Source organism: Cydia strobilella, chromosome 10 (genome assembly GCF_947568885.1).
Source record: "Cydia strobilella chromosome 10, ilCydStro3.1, whole genome shotgun sequence".
Taxonomy (NCBI): Eukaryota; Metazoa; Arthropoda; class Insecta; order Lepidoptera; family Tortricidae; genus Cydia; species Cydia strobilella.
In genome coordinates, this window is record NC_086050.1 from 8,039,408 (window position 1) to 8,052,352 (window position 12,945).

The following is a 12,945-nucleotide window of genomic DNA, read 5'->3' on the forward strand; positions in this document are numbered from 1 at the left end:
CGCCGCTATTTGGATGAATTTAATTATAATCTTTATCTCCATACTTTAATATTTTCTTTGAAAAGTGAGGGTAATGTATACTAAGAACGAAATTTATGAAATACGTATACATTCTGCAGATTGAGATAAAACAGATAGTCTCGAGTCATAAATCCAGAGCAACCGGGAAGCCCATGCCACCGCAAGCCGGCGTTGCGCGTTGCCGCAGCGACATAAAATTCGAATTAGCGAGCTCGTCTTAAATTCAACATCTTACATTGTTTTCTATTGTACTTTGTACTCGTAGTTCCTAAATCTTAGCATTTTCCATGTTACTTACATTCTAAAAAAAGCCGTTGGTCCGCTGGTAACCTTAAGATCTGGCGCAGTCACCAGTTATTTTGCAAAAGTGACCGTCATCTGACCTTCCACCTCAGAGGAGAAATTAGGCATATGATAGATTATTCCTCAATCTGTTTTCCTTCACTGTAAAGCGACTGGTAACTTAAGAAACTGTCTGCCTAGCCAAGGTGACAATCGCTATCGCTACGATAACGAAACGCTTTGTGTGTCTCTATCACTCTTCCATATTAGTGCGACAGTGACAGTTGCGTTTCGATCGCTACGGAGCGTAAGCGATTGGCACGTTGGCTACACGGCCTGATCTGTGCGATCCGGCTTGCAAACCGACAACCTACGGTCTGGAAAGCGCGCGCCTTATCGGTAGGCCACTACGATTAAACCTGGTATACCATTCCGATTGTAACCACAATATTAAATCGTATCTCGATAAAGAATATTATGTATTGGTAAATTGTCTACATCATTATGGGCAATTTATACACCACTCACTTTGATTTGCATAACAATTTGATAAATAAGTAGCTTTCACCGAGTTGTCATTACTATCCTCTATTTTGATACATGTTGATATGGTTTCCGTGGTGTAGCGGTTATCACATCTGCCTAACACGCAGAAGGCCCCCGGTTCAATCCCGGGCGGAAACATGTCTTTTATTACTTAATAATATTAATTATAGCTACTCATAACTATGCGTAGCTATAATTAATATTATTAGTAAGATGGAAATGACGTCAATCATCTATCATCATCTATTCACCCACTCCACATCTAAATATCCACGTCAATCGAGGAGTAAAAAATGTATAATTTATTACTCTTCGATAAGCGTTAGTTCTTATGCACTGGCAATGGCGGTGTATTAGGGAAAAAATGCTCAGTGATAAAACAAAGCAAAGTTTAGGCTTATTCTAATCGTGTAAGTTATAAAATCTAGTATTGAAAGATTAACTACCTACCTATTTGACAATAATTTATTTTTAAGCACATACGATATAATGAAAAACATATCCCATCAAAAACATTACATGTAAAAAGATGCAAGTCTCGTAACGCAGTTCTTCTACTACAAAAAAAAAGTTTTGAGATGTAATGTGAAACCAAGTCAGTTATTTTAGTCAGTGCCAGGGGGTGTTAAAACCGTAACAAGATTAGATACCTTTATTTTTTTAATACATACTTATAATGACTTGGCAATCGCACGGCTACATAGTGCATGACATAAGGATAATTAGTCAACTATTTAAAATAATCCTAATTGAACATAGCGCTAGCCCTAATGACATGCATTTTGAACAATACACATAGTACAAGTAAAGCATTGTGTGCGATTGCCAAGTCATTATAAGTATGTATTAAAAAAATAAAGGTATCTAATCTTGTTACGGTTTTAACACCCCCTGGCACTGACTAAAATAACCGACTTGGTTTCATATTACATCTCAAAACTTTTTTGTAGTAGAAGAACTGCGTTGCGAGACTTGCATCTTTTTACATGTAATGTTTTTGATGGGATCTCATCTCTTTTTGTGCCTACAAAAAGAGATGAGTCCTTCTTTTCGTACACTCATACCCATACCATACTCATACTATGTATACACATATCATAATTATACACATCTTAATTCATACTCACATCGTACAACGTAGTGTACCTATACTTAACCTACTAATTGTAGGAACTGCAAACGTAACTTTGTTATCGCATATATTTATATAGGATTACAAACTTACTTGTGCAGTTATTAAATCTTTAAAACGTGACTGATATTGCAGTATTTTAAAGTTTTTATTGCCTTAATACGCTAAAAACTAATTACTTTTCAAATTTGGAGCTTGTGGGTCTGCTAGAAGTACCTTAGAATTATGATGATCGTGAGTGTGTCAGTGACAAAACTAAGGAACTTTGACATGCAATAATTCTTAAACTACATGTTCAAATTACATGTTATTGAAAATATATCTAAATTATGTTATGCTCTATACGTCACTGAAAATTCAGGGTTCTAGCTTTAGCTATCACAAAATTACAGGACGTTGAAAATGGCCTGAGTGGCTTCGAGAAAAGGATAATACGGCCGTGCCTCTTTGTTTTGCTCGACTTGGCGGGGGCACTGCCGTGCCCCCAGATCTATATGTAGTTTAAAGCTTAACTGAGAGATATAATCTTTTATTTTCAAGTCTCCTTTTGTAGCAAATAAAACATATATGAGTTATTCTCATCTTGGACAAGTTTTGAAGTCGCTTGAAATAAATATTACAAAAATTTCATCTCGGAACCTTCACCTTGAAATCAGCACCCTTCAGCAAAGTTTTCGATTGGCCAGCGCATTGTGCGGAGTACGCAGCTCTACAATAGTTTTTATCTCAATTCAAAGGAGGGCAAACTCCGTATCGTGGGCCAACTTTTAACGAGCCCAGATGCATCGCTGGAGATAGTTATTGACGCGCAATTAAAGGGTTTTAAATTTGCCACGTATGAGTAGGTAATGGAGTTATAGGTTTATAATATAAACCGATCTATGATATGCATAATAAATAATATAAACTTTATATTAATTATTATGCAACAAAACGGTCAGTATTTTATTTATGCTCGAGATCAACATTTCAAGTACATGAGGTTAATTTTCCCGTATTCTTAAGATATTAATATTACTATTTTGCTATTAGCGTTAATTGTTGTTTATTAATTCCCGCTCCCTATAGGTTCTAAAGTCTTTTTAGCAATAAGACCGCCTATAATGTACATCTACTTGAGTTCTTGTATTTTTTGTATTTCTGTATTAAGGTGTATAATTAAAAAGTATTTGTATATATTTTATATTAGGGTCTTGTTTTTAAATTTAAATTTAGGCCGTAAGTTTATTTTTATCATCCCGCCTTTAAGATTTTTATCAGTTTAATTGGAAAATAAAACAATGATGAGTAAGTTTCTTTAAAATTTAATTTAACATTATTATTTCCTTTATTTATTTTGAGTCTTAGGTTAGGGTTTTATAACATGCATATAAAAGTAAAATACAAAAACACTTACAAAACATTACAAAAAATTATAAAACACATTATAAAAAGCCTAACCTAGGGTGCCGCCGGCAGCGGGGTAGGGCCCAAGCTGCCGGTGGTCAGGGCCGAAGAGAGAGGAACCGGCGGACTATCCGCGCCGTGTCCAAGATCACCGCCTTCTGCATCTGAGCCTTGATCCAACCACCTAGCGAGAGTCTCTCAAGGTGTTGGTCGAGACTCTTCGCTATGAGACCGTTCGCTGAAACGACCATCGGGACAATGATCGTCGAATCAACATCCCACATGGCGGTTATCTCGTGAGCCAAGTCTAGGTACTTACTGGACTTGTCCTTCTCGGCTTTATTATTATTTATTTCTAACATTATTTATTATTATTTTACGCGATTAAGTCCCGTCGTTGTTGAATAATAATGAGTAAAAATTGTGAAAGTTTAAATCAGTGCGTACCTACTTAAATAATTAATTCTTGTATTGGATAAAAAAAAATGGCAAATATCTATAACGTCTGACGTGTAATATCCATTGAGAAACAAATTTAAAGACACCTATTTATAAGTAAGGTGCAGGTTAATTATTTTCTGACCCATTATTTTTAGCTTAATGGCTTATATAACGCGCACAATATTTACGACTTTTCGGACGCGTAATAAAGGTAACTTTATTTCTCGTGTATAATGAATAACATAAATAATGTCAACAGCGTTAACAGGTACCTACCTCTCATTATCTTGAATATACTTAATTATATTAATTAGTGTAACTACAGAGGAAAGCAATTGAACCAACGACCTTCTAAAGTTAAATATTATCAAAAAAAACCTTACTTTCCGAAATACAGGTGTTTAGAGTACGAAAGTACGAAAAAAAAAGATATTTAAGAGTCTATGTGGAACTTTCATTTTTACTAACATATAAATAAAATAAATTGTTAAACCTGGCTGTGTTGTGCCCCTGTCTACAAATTAATACTGAATAAAACATTACATCGATTTGTTAAAATGGCCCAGTAACGATATAAGTATTGATCATTATTGTTATATATGCGTGAATTTTGGTAATCAACTAACAATATTTTCTTTGATGTAACAAATAGATAAAAACATTAGGTATTCAAATAACGAAACTAGTAACTAGTTAACTACGTACTTTGAGTCCCTATTGCACGGAAAAGTTGTAATTCCTCTTTTCTGTTCTTTGTTTTCTTTCTTGCATGTTTTTCTATAATAGTGTGCGGGCGAGTGATAAGGACATCAGGGAATTTGGGACCTAACCCCGTCGCAAGGACGGCCTTAACCAAATAAGCGAGAAATAGTCGGGTGACGTGCCAGCCGTACTAGGTGCTTTCTGTATCGCATATTTAATATTGAGGCTCTTGAAAATCAAACAAATAGTACTTATAGGTATAAATGTGAAAGTGTTAGCGTGTTTGTTATAAAATTAAAAATAATTTTTTAACAATAACCCTTCCCCCCAACCCTCATCCATCGTTGTTCGTAACTCGTATAAAATAAACACCAATCAATACCTAATCACACATATTTATCTATCCATGAATCAGATGAACCCCGGCGGTGCCTAATAGTTAACTTAATTATACGACTACGTAAATATTGACTTGTCTGTTTATCTGAACCGAAATTTAATTGATTTAGGTGCGTTTTAGATTACTAATTTTATGAAAATGTAAAGTCCTATCCTTAAATGATGTAAAACATAACATGTTGCGGTAAGGTTTTCTTTTGGCCGTAAATAAATATTACTACAATCGGCGGTCGTTTTTTTTAAGAAATGTACCAACAGTGCCTAGATTATCAGTTTTAACAATTTCAAAGAGCCACGAAAGTTGACAACTGGATTAATAAGAGTTAATTATTAGGGTGTCTTTAAGAGCCTAATTGCAGGTCCAGAGATCCGCAGCTGTGCTCGGGAGGCGCGGTTTCTCGATCATTGGTCATACTTAACGTTAAAGTCAAAATATACCTACCTGAAAATTTCCTCTAGTTCTGAAAAATCTGATTTTAGCTCCTAACTTTATTTTCAGAAGCATATGTGATATTTGTTAAAAAAAATTGTAATATATTTATACGAAACAACGTTAAATTAAGTATATTATTTCAGTACGCTTGTTCAATATATCCAATAAATTGAACTTACAGGAGTGTCTATACTCTACTATATGTTTTATAACATCCGATGAAATGAATTTGCAAGCATAAAAATACCTATTTATATTTAGCTACGCATATCTTTATACATAGAAGAGAGTAGGAGGGGGTGTTCAATTATTATTTATCGTATGGCATATGTACATGTCACTGGATTACAATTTAAAAAAACAAAACTTATGGTTAGTTAGAATTTCGCCCTTCCCAGGTACGCGACTGCTTCATCTGACAGGATCTTAAAATCGTCTACATGGCCTGTGTATTTAGTAAGAGGGCATTCCAGAATGATGTGGTTGATGGTCTGACCCGGGTGCCCGCAGCTACAGGCAGAAGAGGAGCTTCAGCCCCATTTGTACCAGTGGTGGCCGCAGTTGCCAACTCCTGTTCTTAGGCGGTTAAGAGCGGACCACACCCGACGGGGTTCCTTAAAGCCTGCTGGGGGTACTCGCAGGGGTAGAGCAGAGAAGGGGTTGGCTTGGTCTCTGAGGGCTTCCCATTCTGCGGTCCATGCCTCCTCCAGGGTACGGGTGGTCAGGGAATCTCCCATCAGTAATGTAGGGGGGTTTCGGGATTTAAGGGTGTTCAATTAATTACATAATCACATTCGTGTTTCATAATTTTTATTATTATGGTCCTGTACGATATTTCTGAATAATATAAATATGCTTGATGAATCTATTAAGATTCGGTCGAAAAACTATATTGCTGACAACTTTATATGTTTATATTGAAAATATTGGTGATAAACAGCGTCGCAATAGATATTTTGAGACGTCATAATTTTAAAAATAATGTCAGTGCGATTACTTAAGGGTCTCATATATTTTTTATTGCAAACGAAATATAATAATATAAGTAAGTACGTCACATGTTGCGAGACGCGCCCAAGTCTGACATCAAGGTTAATTTGCATGTAAATCTGCCAAAAGAGAAATTATTGTTTTAGGCCTCGGCTGCCCGTATAAATTTACGGTTTACAGATTGAATTCAATTTCGCGGGTCGAAGGCTTTTAACGCCTTAAAGTGCGTATAAAGATGCCAGCGGTAGCGGTTTCTTACTACTTCTGACACAGGATTACCGCATATGATACGTTTCAGTTTCAGAACTAAACTTCAAAACTCTTGAGCAAAATAACAAAATATATATATTATATTTTACTTATTTATATTTTTTCCTATATTTGCAATTTGCCTATTGCCTATGCCTTTAAACTAAAATAGTATTGTCTCTTAGCTTGTTTGTGAACAGAATTCTCCAAAACAGTTGACAGAGCGATCGGGTGGGTGAGCTTGAACCGACTTACCTGGAAAACAAAGAAATTCTTCCGTTAATACGATTTACCTGTTTTCCTTGTAAACCTAGTTTTACAAGACAATACAATCACTATCTTGCATAATTAGGTATCAGGTCTCCAAGTTGCAAGACATCCTGTGATATCTTCCTATTTATGCTCAATAGTATAAAGACAAATATACAAAATGATTACCTACCTAAGGTTTATTATGCCCACAGATTTATAAGTCTATTTACCATTCATATTTTATTGTCTACTTAGGTCATTCTTCAACGCTTTCCAAATAAATAATATAAAATACTGCGCAGCCTTTATACGAATATATGAACTGAAACCCAAAAATACTACACCACTAATCTCAGGCGGTTTGTAAAGTTGTGCGCTGATTTTCTTGTAGAAAACTTTGTTTATAAATTACAATTTTATTTACTGTCGACCCGTGGTGAATAGGGATGGCGGGCTGAACAGGGATAAAAACCGGCCAAGTGCGAGTCGGACTCGCGTACCGAGGGATCCGTACTTTTTAGTATTTGTTGTTATAGCGGCAACCCAATACATCATCTGTGAAAATTTTAACTGTCTAGCTTTCACGGTTCACGAGATACAGCCTGGTGACAGACAGATGGACAGACGGACAGACGGACAGCGGAGTCTTAGTCTTAGGTCCCGTTTTTACCCTTTTTGGGTACGGAACCCTAAAAACCAGGAATGGCATTGACCTGATAATTTCTTAAAAATTATACCAGTTATAGTAGATTTTGCATGATACAATTCGTGTGGGTAGTTTATAAGAAATTATCAGGTAAATGTCATTCCCGGTTTCTATCGCTATTTATCTCGCCATCCCTATTCACCCCGGTTGACGGTACCTACTTAATATAATACAAATGAGTTTGATGCAGCCAAGCTTTCAACATAACATAACAACTTCTTACCAACCGCCTCAGTTAAACGGTAGACCTTTAGTTAAGTCTACAGGAAATGCACCTAAACGAACCTATTTATAGACTTAGAGAACCTAGATGTTATATTATAATCGCTTCTCGACGCTAACTCGAACTACATCAATAGGGATGCGTGGCCGCAAAGTCTGCTAGTTTATGGGAGGCACCACTGCAGAATAAGATAAGGATTAAAGGCTCTCGGTTCTGCTGCGATCATATTAGTGGAAGGTTGGAAAATTTTTAGCTATCTAAGAACTTGTGTTAACCTGAGAAAAAATTGGAATAGGGATTTATGATTATCTTAACAATATTTAAAAGAGAAGAGTTTTTACCATCTCTTTGGATCTATGCGCTATAAATAGGTAGGTTTGGCGTTGACATGCTACTATAAGATATTATCATTTGGGTAGGAAATCCAAGCTGTAGCCTTTGTGGGTCGGTATGTCGCCTGAAGTCTTCATAAAATCGACAGATTTCAAGCCGTACACTGGAAAAGCGTGGGCCAGATATGCATCAAGGACCTTCATGTAGGTATTAAGTCCCGCTTAATGTAGAGTGCGAGTTGCGACAAGACGTGCTAGACGTGCATTAGGCCGGCAATAAGGACGCCTTGTCAAGAACTGTCATTGAACAGAGTTCGATTGGATTTCAGCAAAAGACAAACTCCAAAAATTTGTCTTTTAATAAATGAGTCGAGCTAAACGCACTGTTTAAGCCAGTGAGTACATAAATCGTTTCGCTGACAGTTTTATCGGCACCCTTATAAATTTGCTGCCCCTCTTGCTTGAAAATTAATAGACTGCAATACTACCTATGTATATTATAAGTACATATAAGCATTGGCTCTGGTTCTAACAAACATGCAGATCAGTGGATGTTTGTCGTTTCATGTGTAGGTACATATCGAAATGATTTATAATATAGAACCTTTGGTGTTTATTTTATATGTCAACGTTCTACGGGTACTTACTACTTGCTCTTTTTAGCAGAGCTTATACCAGTCTTTAAAAACTGCGTGCTATCGGAATAGATATATATTTTAGAAAAGCGTTTAGTCAGATTAAATCATAATTGATATAATCATAATTAGTCTCATATAAATAGATAATCCAATAAGCAAATGGCAACTATACTAGGCGATTATTAACTACTGAAACTGCCGGAACACCTTTGGGATTCTCTGAGCAGCCCAAAATCCCAGTGCTAACCGCTCAAGTGACAATCTTTGGTTTGACCTTATTTATAATAAAGCTCACGTTACATTGCGGTCTCCATAATGGTTCTCAAGTACGGACCCCTGAGCTACGTTGGCTTTAATTACAAGGAGTGTTAAATCTTGTATGCTACTAAGGAGAATGATTATTTTATAAAATGAGTTATTCTTATTCTTCTGCTTTATACGAGATAAGTGGAGCATTATGGAAACAGTGTTATTATAAATTTAATTAGGGGCGAGATTTTTCTTTGTCGACCGCTATTTAGTCAGACTTTTACCTGGTCAGGAATGCAATGTCAGAGAGAACGTCGTTGGATTTTAGACTATATACCTAGTACGTAGACAAAAGGAAATAAGTATCCCGAGCCAGATTGGAGTAAATAAGTTTATTAGAAAAAAAAAGATAATTAGTAAACATTTTGATTAGATTTTATTGTGTTTTGGATAAAAAAATTGAGGATTTGGGTAATGGTACAAAAAAAGTAAAGTATCTAAGTAGTGAGACATATGATAATGTCAAAGGGAGGATACAAGAAGTAAGTGCCGAGCATCACTATACTGGCAAGACAATATTTGACTCGAATTGATTTGGACTCCGACCACGCTAAGTTTGCATCGACTCGGGGTAACTCATATCCCATAGGAGTGTCATACTTGACTTGGCACTCGGCATGAAAACTTATCGTTACTCTAACTGCTTAATATACGATGTCACCGGTTTTATATGCTCTTCCAACTAAGCTATTAGGCCACACTTTGAGAACGCCTTTAGAACGCTTGAACAAAACATAATTTTAACATTCCCAGTTGATCGTTTCCTTTAAATAACGCTTCGAGGACGGCATTGTCCCCATAGTCTTGGAGAAGATCACGTTGTGTCTGAGACCACGGGGACAATACCGTCCTCGAAACGTCAGAGTAATTTTAAAATTTAACTATACGCGACTTAAGAAGTAATACTGGTCTACGTAGCAGTACCTAATGTGATCCTTCATTACAGCCCTTATTTTTCAAATATATTAGTATTATGAATCCTGAAGCTAGTATTTATTTTCTTTAATATTAACATAATTATTTTTAAACCATACCTTTTCCATTTATCAATAATACATTCATGCAGAAAGAAATGTACCCGAAGACCAGATGCCTAATATGATGTCTATATACATACATTTTCCTCGCTTACTGAATTTAAAATGCAATGGAAACGGTTCTGTATAAAGCTAATGGAAAACGCACTACATGAAGCCGCAAACCAGTGATTTCGCTGAATCCCCTGAGCAAACAACGTGGCAATAAGCCAAGTGATCATCGGAAAAAAATTGTCTAGCCCTGTGTCTAAAGCCATTTCCATACGGCCCGCCAGCTTGGCACGGAAGCATACATATGTTTAGCTCGATAAAGTGAAAAGATAGCAACGACGTATTGGATTAGGAATTTCTTATGACTAGTAGTGCTAAAGAGTTGTCGAGCTGTTTTTGCTATATAAGACATAATCTGTAGGAATTAAATAGGCTACACTGGCATAATTAAAATGTTCCCGAGACGATCGATCGTGATTGTCAAGTAGACGTACGTTATATTATTATAACTTATTAACAATCTGGGCCGTGTTGCATAAAAAACTACAACTAATATTACAAGCGGAACTCCTTTTCTAATTTCACTTAGTAGAAAAGGAACTACTTGCTTGTAATATTAGTTGTAGTTTATTATGCAACACAGTCCTGTTTGGAATATGATTAATGCAATTTAAATCGATGCAATGGGATCTTCAAAACCTGCCAATGAGGAAAGTAAGCGATTGTTATAACATATAGAAGTGATGAATCGGTGGCGCTATCATTTAAGTGTTTTTTTACTTACCTATTTCAAGAGTTACTGGTATTAGTTCCTATAACTGTTCCAAATTTTAGGTATCTACGTCAAACGGTCTTCGATAAAAACGAATTTATCGATTTTCAAGCCGGAAGTGATCCCATAAGTTCTATATGAACACAGTTTTGTACGAAGAACTAAAAATGCTGTCAAACGCCTTCATCTACGAATTACAATTGGCGATCAATTTAATCGAGGATGTAAACAACGGTAAATCGCGCTTTTAAAAATGCGGGAAGTGCCTGGTGGTGCGAAATGGCAAATCCTGATGGTGCGAAATGACAAATTGATGAAATAACAAAACTTTGTAAGATGAAATTTTCATAGCATGATTGTAGTCCGTCTAATATCATCAATAAACTGAGATTTGAACAAGATTGGTATCATTATTTAAAAAATCTCAATATTCCGTTGCTCTCCTCATTTAAGAAGGAGTACAGCTAATACGTCAAAATATCATTCAAAAAATAAAAGGCTTATGCTATAAGGTTTATATATGAAAGCCGCACACAACTTTGAGTGTAATGGTCACCTTATACTTCAGCACATCCTTTACATATTAGACAGATGTAGGTAAATATATACCCATTATGAACCTGAACCGCCCTCGGCAAGCGATCGTCTGTTGCACTGCACTAGGTTTATTTATAGCATGTTTTTGTTTTGAAGGAATAACGTAGCACAATTGCCATAGTTGTTATTGCAAATGAAGTAAATGTTAGTTAACAATAATAAAATAGTTATACAGTATAATCACACAGTATTTTAAAATTTGTACTATATGCTCTCTATGAATATTGATTAATTAATTTAAAATGTAAGTTTACCTATAGTAAAATCTCGAAATTGGTTAGTAAATAATGAAACTAACAAACAACTAAATCTAAAGTTATTTTGTATGTAAAAACAAATCGAGAATATTTTCATTTCTAAACATATTTTTTTGATAAGTACCTGTATTTTTTAAGCACGATCGGCACATATTATCGGTCTTAACTTTACACTTCGCCGCTCCCTAGACGGGTGTACGTATTTAAAACTAACACCGGACTCCGAGGCGATGCAGTCTTAATTACGTAGTACTACCCTGCACCCCGGGCTAATATATAATGTTTCCTACTAAGCACAGTTTTGTGGGATATACACGTTACAAAAATTACAACTGATATTTGAGTTTTGATTATTTTACTATTTTGTTAGGGTTCCGTAGCCAAAATGGCTAACCCTCCATTATGCGTGGCCCGCCACGCACTAGGCAGGTTTATTTCTATGTCCTATTAACGAAAAGGGTACTTTCAAATTTTACCGGACAATTTCGAGTCGGAATCGCCCACCGAGGTTCCGTACTTTTTAATATTTGTTGTTATAGCGGCAACAGAAATACATCATCTGTGAAAATTTCAACTGTCTAGATACAGCCTGGTGACAGATCGACAGACAGACAGACGAACAGTGGAATCTTAGTAATAGGGTCCAGTTTTTACCGTTTGGGTACTGAACCCTAAAAAACGTTCACTTGATACGCCCCTTGTACTGAAAATTTTTGAACTGTAAGGTGTCGTTCTCAGCCTAGTGTCAAATACCCTCGTTTTTCGCCTATATTTGTCGTTTAATTATAAATATATTTGGTATTTCCATAGCTATTGTGTCATGAATACTAGAATTATATAGGTTAGCATTGGCTAAAAATAATGCACATTGGACCATAATGATCCCAGCTCAGCTTCCCCGGTGTATAATTGGAAGTATTTCTCCGACTAACGGGCGCCGCTGACCCTTTAATAGGACAGCGGCAGCGTCGGGTTAACTATACTAATTTAACCGGCTTAATTACTTAGCAACTAACCGACATACGGGAATGATATCAAGGAAATAAGCATGGTGAAACTGCTGGAGAGAAAATTACTAATTTATTATGTACTTATTTAAGGTGTCTACGTTATGGTTTGATTTTTTAGTTCAGTTTAAAATTTTAATTGCATTTTTTATTCTCATTGTTCTTATTATGGCCTATTTAAACCTGTACCTAATATAAATAATAACACTTAATCGTCTGTGCTATACAAATCGCTGCAGAGTT

The 12,945-nt window shown here is 35.9% G+C and overlaps 1 non-coding gene across 1 annotated transcript; it reads left to right on the forward strand.

The window, feature by feature from the left end:
• The first annotated feature begins 914 nt into the window (after nt 1-914).
• On the forward strand, nt 915-987 carry Trnav-aac (transfer RNA valine (anticodon AAC)). Its single transcript has one exon. It is a non-coding gene; the product is annotated as a tRNA-Val (tRNA).
• The last annotated feature ends 11,958 nt before the right edge of the window (nt 988-12,945 follow it).